The following is a 10,167-nucleotide window of genomic DNA, read 5'->3' as shown; positions in this document are numbered from 1 at the left end:
CTCGGGCCCACCGCCTCTCGCTGACCCCAGCGCACGTTCGCGCTCACGGAAGGAGAAAGGCGGACCGCGACGCGAGGAGCTGCGAGCGGCAGTTAGAGCGCTGAGGTGCGCACACACGTGAGCCGCTCCAACTCCCGCCTGCATTGAAATGATCGCCCCGCTATCCGCACCAGCGCTCTCCTAAGCGGGATGGGACGTGCCGAGCCTGCCTTCCCTCAGTGACATCTCCCGGGGCTGCCCCAGGCGGCCTTATACGGGTCACAACACGCTTCTCCCTGCCCGGTGCTGCCGATTCGAGGAACGCTACAATCCACGTTATGGTTTTGCGTCGTACGGCACCGTAACTGCAGTCCCGCAGTTAAATCACAGCACGCTTTAAGTTAGTTTTAAAAGAACCAGAACGCTGTTTTACATATTTACATATTCTCCTGAAGCAAAATATCAGTTCGCTTCTGTTTATGAGATGCGGTAGCCAAAACCTGTTCTTTCTCTACCACATATTACTCCTAGGAAATGGAACTTTAGGAAAAAAAAGGATATACAATCAAAAAAGGAACTTGATTCATTTGCTAATTTTTTAAGCCTGCACGTCTGACTTCCCAGCAGGAGCATGGAACTGCTTCACCTGCAGTCACTGGCCCCTGGGACTGGGAGCTCTGTCTGCCTGGCGAATGGCTCGTGGTGGGAGACAGCTGCTGGGAAGAATGTCACTTGATTTGAAATATTTTGTTTGCTTGTTTTTGAAAGAATGCTGGTATGAACCGAAGGGTATCGCTGTATTCATCTGTGTTTCAGTAATTACAGCATAGCCAAATGCAGAAATTGCATCTTGCTTTTTATGCTAATTTTAAAGCTTAAGCATTCCCTAGCTGGAAATAGTAATCCTAAAATAAATTGCATGTAAAACTTCTACAGAGTTTTCAACAAATATTGAATAATTTAGTTTATCCAAATAGCAGACAGATAAGGCAGTGAAAAAGATAAATAGCAGCACATTGTCATGCATAAGCTTTGACCTCAAACCCCCAGTGAAAATGAAACACCTGGAAGCCAAGCAAAAAATAAGGCAATTATGTATGATTCTCCACTTCCACTGATGAAAGAAAAACAATACATAACAAAAAGCAAAGTACAGAAAATATCCTCAACTATAAAAAAAAAACCCTCAATTTTAAGCTTATCCTTAATTGACCTCTGCATTTCTAACCCCTCTATAGGCTGAAGAAAATTGCAGAGCGTGCAGAACAGACAATAACATTTGGACACAAACAGGATGCATTAAGATGAAATGTTGGCCTGAAGCTCTTGGACTCATCAGCTTTTAATGTTTTACCAATAAAATACTGTCCAACTGTTTTGTGGCAGAAACTGATTAGACCTCAAAATCACCTTAATTAATTTGCTGGTGAGATGAGAACTGTGATTTGAGAATAAGGATATTCCAAAGCAGTGCGGCATCAGCACCAATTTCAGTTCTGCAAAGATGATATCGGGAACAGTACAGAGCTTTTCAGAGGCAGGTGTTAAAACAGACTGATAGGTGTTTCTCTTTTATCTTCCTCTCTGTTAGCACATGTAGATATATTTTACATTTTGCCATTTTGGTGACATTTACCAAAATGCTTTTACTACAGATTTGTAGACATCAGCGCTGCTCTCTGACAGCAGTCAATCTAAAATTGGTATCATGTTTTGCATAACAACCCAAAGGCTTTGACAGCTCTCCGTAAAAGATCAGTAAGTGTAAATGTAGCTGCTGCAGAAAAGTACTATTTTTCCCTTAATCTTAACAACAACAAATAAATGCATTTATACTAAATTTTAATATACAAAAGATGTGTCTTTTTACACTGTGCTGTTTGTCGGGTTTATTAAATGAACAAACAGCATAATGCAGCCTTTCTCTAGTTTAAAGTTCAGAAAGTGTATGGTATCCATTTTAAAAAGTGAAAATTAATGACCTGTGAGGGAAGTGAAATGTAATGAATACAATCATTTGAAACCCTGAGGAAGGTTTCTTCTTTTTCTTCTTTTAACAAACAGATGAAAATAGTTCTGTAACATCAGAAACTTTTCTTTAATACTCCATCTATTTATGATCTCAAAGAAATTATATTTAAAAATGATAATTACCAAAAAGAAAGAACTCTGCACAATGGTTTTAATATATCATCTGTCTAGATGGTAAAATAAAAGCAGATTTCAATATGCAATCAACGCTACTACATTCAGATTGAGCATTATGGGAGGAGATCCAGCAGTTTGTTCCAAACAAACATACAGACAACGGTCTCTTACAGCACCTGACTTGGGTTTACGAAGCCTAATTACTTAACTTTCTATTTTGTTTCTAATTCTATAAGGAACCTGACAGCTTTTTGTTGTTGTTGTTACTGTTACTGCTGTTTAGTTGAAAATTCATTATTTATTTTGTTTTGTAGATTAAAATTTCTTGGAATCAAAACCAGAAGGCTTTCAGTAGTTTCATTAAACATGGATTGTCTCCTGAGCAGGTATTCAATATTGTCTCCCATTCTAACAGTGTTTGTGATTTCTAGTCATAAAACAACCATGCATAAAAGCCTTATGGCTTAAATGGTGCACATCACTTTTGGTGCTTTCACTTTTGGTGCTTTCTGGAATCAAACAGTTCTATAATTTAAGAATATAAAATTTAAGGAGAAAGTTGTTTAACTTACATTCTCTGTTTTTAATATTTTCTTTTTAGTTTATCTCCAATTATAAAAAGGTATGTGTAATATAGAGGAGCCAAAGGTTGAAATCAAGAACAGAATAGAGTCTGACTCGTATAATGTAAAGGCTAATATTACACGAGTGAGAAAGTAAATCTTCACAACAGTATTTAGTATTAACTGTGAACATTCCACTCTCCAGCCTCATTGGAAGAGTACTCTGTGCCCCCCAACGAGGAGTCAAGCTGATATCAGAAATCCCACACATACTCTGATATCTCCAGCCACACTTTTCCTGCACTTGCTTAAAACCATAGCAGAAGTTTAAAAGTAGAACATATTAAAGGTAAAGCATGTTTCTCATTCATCAACCATTTAGAACAGTTGTTATAGAAGATACTACCATGTTTTACTAACTGAGGAATGTGCTACGGACACTAAGTTATATGCTAATTTACATATCCATCAATATTTGGAATTTCTAATTTTTTCTCACTCTGGGTCTATCTTATACCCAGTTTCTATTGTTGTAGAATTCACTTACTTATTGTTTCATTGTATAGCAATTTTGATAAGCTGTTTTTTGCCTCTTAGCTCTATGAAGGGTGACTGTTCTGTACTGATAAAACACATCGTTGATATTTTTTCTCCATTTTCAGTAATCAAGTACTGAGAAAAAATCCATTATGAAATTGCCATATTTTGGTTTCATTCCAGAATGACTTACTCCTGGGGTATTCAAAAAAGCATAGGTGGTTCTTTCATCCTATAGTAAGAGGTAATGGACTCTGTATGCATATTTCCAGCTTGCATTTGCTGGTAATTCTTCTGTTCAAGTTTAATCATCAGCTATCTTTTTTTTATGTTCTATATAGCTACAAGTACCTATATTCATTTAAGTCATCTTGGTGAAGTGCTTGCAGTTTGAATTAAAATGAGCTAAGTGTACGCAAATATGACACTAAAGGTTATTCATTTTATAAAAAGTCACACTACAGTAGTAGTAAGTGGTTGTATATGGAAATTATCTTAACAGCATAAAGATTTCAACCATAAATGAATTGATGTAATTCACAGTGAATTTCACCTTCTCTGCTGATGTCAACTACCTGCTCTAGAAGAGATAATGGAACTGTCAAACATATTTTAAGTGTGCAGACACCACACTACAAAGCTGGTATAGAATGTCTACGGTATCTTATGCCATTTTCTGAAACATTATTTAGTGTCTCATAGCTTTGATATCTCAAAGAATGGTATATTCACCTAGTTATTTTAGGAATACATGGTCAAGATGTAACAGGTATGAAGCTTGCCTGAAGTTCTTAGTAAATCATAATTTGAAGTAGCAATTGAGTCAATCTCTGTTCCTCAACTCTTGTCTCAAGGAAGAAGAAAGTTATTCATCTTTTATATGTATGTGTGTATATATATTTATCTATATACACATACATAGATATGTATATAAGACAAACCTGACAAATTTTTGATTCTATAGTGAATGGGAAGGTACATGTACTGCAAGACCAACTATTTACATTACCTTTTATTTTTCTCTAAGCACTTTTAGTTTACACTTCAGAATACAAAACAGAGCTGGGAAGAGATATTAAAGCAGTTGATATTTTATTTCTGTTCCTACTCAACACCTAGCAGTAAAAGCAATCCTTTAGACTCCTAAGCTACCTATTCTTTTATTTTTTAATTTGGAGATATGACAGCCTGATAAAATCAGAAACTGGGAAGTGTTAAGCACAAGCACGTGTTTTTTCCACTATAGAACCAATGACAGCTATTCTCATGAACAGTATCTTATAGCAGTGTCTAGCACAGCAGTGTTTCAGAACTATGTCTTCACCATTCTAAACAGAAATGCAGAAATTGGCAACAAAATCTGAAGTTTCGGTTCGTTGCAAGTGGCCATACTTTAAATTGAATAAGGAATTACCATGTGATCAGTGGATTTCACATTTTAAAACTACATGCAGGAAGTCAGAAGAGAACTTCACCTTGCATTATGACCAATAGCTGTCATGCTCTGAGCATGAGACTATGGTTTCATAATCTGTTGCCTTCATTAACGGTACTGGCTCAAGATACTGCAGTCCTGCTCTGACACATTTTTGAGAGGCTGGGCATGTTGATGCCAGGCAAGGCACCAGATCTGGCCAGGTGGAGCAAGTGTGTTCTGGGCAGCAAGCTGGCTGAACTGATCAGCAGAGCTATGATCTAGATTCAGCAGTGGAAGGGGATGTACTTCTGAGTGATAAAGACAAACCAGAACAATAAGGAACTTTAGGAAGCAGCAGAGAAATACCAGTGAATTGTCCCCAAGGAGTTAGGGAGGGCTCCTCTATAAATATAAAGCTGCTGATAGCCCAGCTGATGTTCCTCTACGCAGCATGAGAAACAAGCAGGAGGAGGTGGAAGCCATGCTGTAGTTAGGAAACTGCAACCTAATTGCTATTGCAGAAACGTGATGAGACAAATCACAGGAGTGGAAAACTTCAATCCAGGGCTACAAGCTGTCTAGAAGAGATATGCAGTGAAGGAGGCTTGGGGGAATTACCCTCTGTGTTAAGAAATGGGTAGACTGCAAAGAGCTGCCTCAGAGAAACACACGATCAGGCTGAGGGTCTGTGGTTTAAAATTAGGGACTGAACCAATAAAGGACATCAGGAGGTCAGGGCCACATGGTCAAAGAAAGCGTGTTATTGAAGCCTTCTTGCTTCAGCTACAAGAGGCTTTGTGCTCACAGGCTCTCATCCTGATGGGGGATTTCAGCTATCCAGGTATCTGCTGGGAAAGCAATACAGCAGGCTGTAAGCAATTCAGGAGACTCCTGAAATGCACTGGGGACAACTTCCTGGTGCAGGTATTAAACAAACCAGCAAGAGGTGAAATGTTACTGGATCTGGTGCTCATTGATAGAGATGAAAAGTCATGGCAGCCAGACAGTCTCCAATGACTAGAAAAAACCGGAAACATCACTCCCGTTTTTAGGAAGATAGAAAGGAAGTCCCAGGGAAATACAGGCGAGAGAGTTTCAGCTCGGTTTCAGAATGGGAAGATCATGGAACAGATACTGAAGCTATGGTAAGAGATAGGCAAGTTGAGAGGGTGAAGTATAGGCTTCCATGATCCAAGGCTTGAGTACAGATTGGGAGGAATCAGTGAAAGAAGTCCTGCAGAGAAGGTTCTGGAAGTACTGTGTCCAGGCCTGGGGCCCCCAGCACAAGAAAGACCAGAGCTGTTGGTGCAGGTCCAGAGGAAGCCATGGGGATGCTCAGAGAGCTGCAGCACTTCTACAAGGAAAGACTGAGGGAGCTGGGACTGTTCAGCCTGGACAAGAGCAGGCTCCAGGGAGGCCTCATTGTGTCCCTACAGTACCTAAAGGGCATAGTCTGAGAGTTATAGGACAAGGGGGAACAGTTTTAAACTAAAAGAGAGGAGATTTAAGTTAGAAAGTGCAGAAAGTTTTTCACTCAGAGGGTAATAAGGCCCCGGAACAGACTGCCCAGAGAGAAGCTGTGGATTCCCCGTAACTGTTCAAGGCCAGGATGGGGCAGTGGGCAACATGGTTCAGCAGAAAACGTCTCTGCCCACAGCAGGGAGGTTGGAATCAGATGATCTTTGTGGTCCCTTTCAAAACAAGCCATTCTGCAATTCTCTGTGGCCACACTGCTCTTCATTCATCAGCATACTTGCTTAAGAAGCTGCAATGAATACCAAGTTGGGAAAGTGATTAAATACTTTAACAAAAGCAAAAGCAAACAAACAAAAACCAGCTATATAAATCAGAAGGAAATTCAGTTAAGGGATCCATGCCAAAAGTTATGCTCCCTAGTGAGATACAGCTTACTACCACTTCCCTCTTCTATTTCATGATCCACTTTGTGAAGGCCATACACCATATGGCAGGCTGGAATTATATAAACACATACAAAAGGATTTGTGTTCAAAAGTGACCAAACTAGGTGCAATTTAATACATACTCAATACAGTAAAACACTGTTCTATGCTATATATTTGAAAGCTTTTGCCTACCAGACTAGTATCTGAACTAGTCTGTAAGTAAGGGATTTACTGTTTTCTTTCTGACTGGTTACATATCTACTACTGCTTATGGGTAGAACTATGTAGTTTCTAATACAGTTTAGAACAGACAACCTTTTTCCACATGTGAAAATAGTGAGATGCCATTTTAGCAGGGCAGTCCTAATCCTGTGTTGAGACTGTGTTGAGCCAGCCAGCCACACATATTCAAAAGTAAAATCCAGCATACTCAGGAAAGAAGTCTAAACATAATCCTGCAATAAACTATTTACTGTGGGCAGTACTGAAAAACCTAAGCTGAACCTGAAAGGTGTTATGCCACTAAGCAACACCCAAAGTGACAGTTAAAGCCACTAACAATCAGTTATCTGTCTGGGAGGAAACTAAGTTAAGAGAAGAGCGGAAAAAGCCATTACTGCACTTCTACTATTCCTCAAAATAATCTTTTAGTGAAATAGTAAGGATTTTATTAATTTGTGAGAACACAAATTACTATAAAGGAGTGAATTCCTTTGCATTATGCACTGTAGTTTGGTTAATATTTCTAAATTAAGTTTAAGATAACATTACTTAGACATTACTTGTCATGTCTAATAACTAGTCACAATCATATTTACAGTTCAAGCACTTTATGCATGCTTGTGTGTGATGCGTGTGTAAATGACTGCATCAGAGCAATAAAAATGGATGACTGTTAAGGTTAACCTGAGGAAAATACATTGCCAGATGCTTTTCAATGTTTAGAAAATGCAAAACACATGTGGGAGTTTGGCAGATGTTGTGAATGGAAGTGTTTTGGTTTGGATGCAAAAACGAAATTGTCCTGAGAATAAAGAGAGAACTCATGGTAAATTATTTTCTCTGTGTCTCTAACATAATTGGGTCCAAGCTGACTTGATAAGGGCTAAGGGGTTGGTCACCCTGGAGAGCTGAGATCATAGAATGGCTTGGGATGGAAACGACCTCAAAGATCATCGAGTTCCAACCCCACTGCTGTGGGCAGTGTTGCCAACCACTCCATCAGGCACCAGATCAGACTGTGCAAGGCTCCATCCAGTCTGGCTTTGCACGCTGCCACTTCTTTGGACAGCTGTGCCAGGGCCTCATCAGCCTCAGGGTGAAGGATTTCTGCCTTATGTCCAATCTAAATCTGCCCTTTTTTAGATATTGAAGTAATGTACAATACTAGAGTAAGAAAACATTTATTTCAGGTGAAATCCTCAAATCTGGTGCAAGGGCATCCTAAAAAGCAAAAAGAAGTGAAAAGCACCCTTTGCAAATTATTTAGAATATAAGTAGTTGTGGCACTCTTCCTGATTCCAATACAGATGCTTCCATTCTTTTATTAAATAGTGTCTTAATTTTACTCTTGTTCAGTTCTTCACTGGTCTTTCCAGAAGGAGACAGATCGCTGTCATTAACGCAGATGCAAAGTCAGGTACTGGTCTCAGGTGCCAGGTTTGCAGAAGTTCACCTAATTTGCAAGCAACTCAAGGAACAAGTTACCACTGAAGTACGTGACCTAATTAAAATAATTAAAATATACATATCAAAGGAGAACACGGGATGGAAAACATTTTTTCCCATTAAAGTAGCTCATCTTGCCTAGAATTTCCAAATCTGCACTGACTGCTGCAATAGCAGATTTTCACATTGGAAATTGATTTAGAGAAGACAAAAGAAATTAGAATACGTTCCAGTGGAATTCACATTCTTTGAGTGCTTATAAATGAGTATGGACCAAGCAGAGTGTGTGCATATGGAGTCTATCAAATATAAGTTGTTTTCCCTCTGGCATTCACCTCGGCTTTTCCTTACGAAGGATGCCTATTGTGTATTCATGATTCAAAGGAAGTGTCACAATCACACTGACTATTCTGCCCTGTATGAATACCTTTAAGACTAGAAGAAATAATGCAGTTGTTCTACACAATAACGTTTTGAAATTAAATTTTAATTTTTCTTCAGGATAGAAGACTCCTTGAACCAATTCATCAGGGTAAGATGCATATCTATGCCTGGCACTACAGATGACAAAAAGCTGCCAGGTAAAAGGATTCTGAGGAAGCTATCCTTTTGGTCACCAGGTTATGACAGCAGCACCAAGACTCCTAGTACATACATACAGGACCTATCCCTATAGGGGATGCCTATAGTGTTGAATGGCCCTGACTGGACTCACCTATTTTTGAGCTTGTTTGAGCAAACACAAAATGCCCTTATTTGTGTTCATAATTACTCAAGCTGCACATGCCTCTGAGACTAGGGAGCTCTTGTTCATATTTAGCAAATTTCTTAGAGCTGTGAATGGCAGACAGGATTAAGAACTAACATTTCATTACATATACCATGTACAAGTCATTTACATACTCATGTAAAATGGATCAGGTGAAGGAAGTTCTACATTACACATCTGCAATACAGTGATTCCAGTTTACTCGGAGTATTACTTACTGTTAATCCGCCAAAGCATGAGTGAACACCATCTTACAGGCCCATGACCTCAGCACCCTGCCATATGCTTGTTCCCAGAGAAAAAGCAAAATGGAACCCAATATGAAGAGGTGTGCTCTGGGAGGAACAAGTCCTCAGCTCTGTTCACTGTCCCTGGGTCCTCCTATGTTTTGTTTTCTATTGTACAGTACTGCATGCCTCTGAGCAGCTTTCCATTCACTGCCCTCTATGGCAGTATCTCCCTGCACAGCCAGCATGGGCTACTACTCACGTATTAGTTAGCAGTTACCTTCTCTCTCTGTTGTTTATAGAGGAAATGTTTAAGGTAGGCAGAAATAATCATTTTTTAGCAAATGTATGTATATTTTAAGCACTGCAATGCCTACTTTGAGATTAAAATTCTGACCACTAACTTTAGGCTTTTGCTACTATCAGAAGAAACCTTAAGAAACGGAACATCCTATTAAGGAAACATATAGTACTAATATTATCTTGCTGCTGGGGACTGTGGTAACATGATATACTGGAAACACGACTGAGCTAAGAATCTAAAGAAGTGCTGGGGAGCTAGAGATGCTGGTCATACATGTCAAAGTTTTCTTTGTTTTCACAGCAATAAATCAGAGAAATTCTGTTTCAAAGTGCTGATTTCCTCCCCCCAGGAATTTAGTGATGCGCTTAAAATTCCAGATTGTTTCAAGGACTCAGACCTCTTCATTACAACATGAATTATGTTCCTCAGCCATTTGGTAGGAGAGGAAAAATACGAAGAATGTCAGAAGGTGGAAAGATGCTCTAAACTCTGACTTACAAGAAGAGGAACAGATTATTTCGTAACTCTCAAGAGCCATACAAGTTGCAGTCTGGAAGAGGCATGGAGGAACCTGACTTCCTAGAGCAGAAGAGTCTGGAGCAAGAAAGATTCACAGCTGGAAAACAGGTTACCACTGAAGAAAGCTTTTTG

At 39.3% G+C, this 10,167-nt stretch overlaps 1 long non-coding RNA gene across 2 annotated transcripts; it reads left to right on the top strand.

Moving 5' to 3' along the window:
- The first annotated feature begins 6 nt into the window (after positions 1–6).
- LOC104911371 lies at positions 7–9,945 on the top strand. Of its 2 annotated transcripts, XR_004160073.1 has the most exons (5): positions 7–754; positions 2,442–2,513; positions 2,896–3,039; positions 8,718–8,797; positions 9,866–9,943. It is a non-coding gene; the product is annotated as an uncharacterized LOC104911371 (long non-coding RNA). The 2 variants fall into 2 exon arrangements; XR_004160074.1 differs by lacking the exon at positions 8,718–8,797 and having other exon boundaries at positions 9,866–9,945.
- The last annotated feature ends 222 nt before the right edge of the window (positions 9,946–10,167 follow it).

This window comes from Meleagris gallopavo, chromosome 6 (assembly GCF_000146605.3).
Source record: "Meleagris gallopavo isolate NT-WF06-2002-E0010 breed Aviagen turkey brand Nicholas breeding stock chromosome 6, Turkey_5.1, whole genome shotgun sequence".
Taxonomy (NCBI): domain Eukaryota; kingdom Metazoa; phylum Chordata; class Aves; order Galliformes; family Phasianidae; genus Meleagris; species Meleagris gallopavo.
The sequence above is the reverse complement of the archived record's forward strand: the minus strand, read 5'-3'. Positions and strand labels throughout refer to the sequence as shown.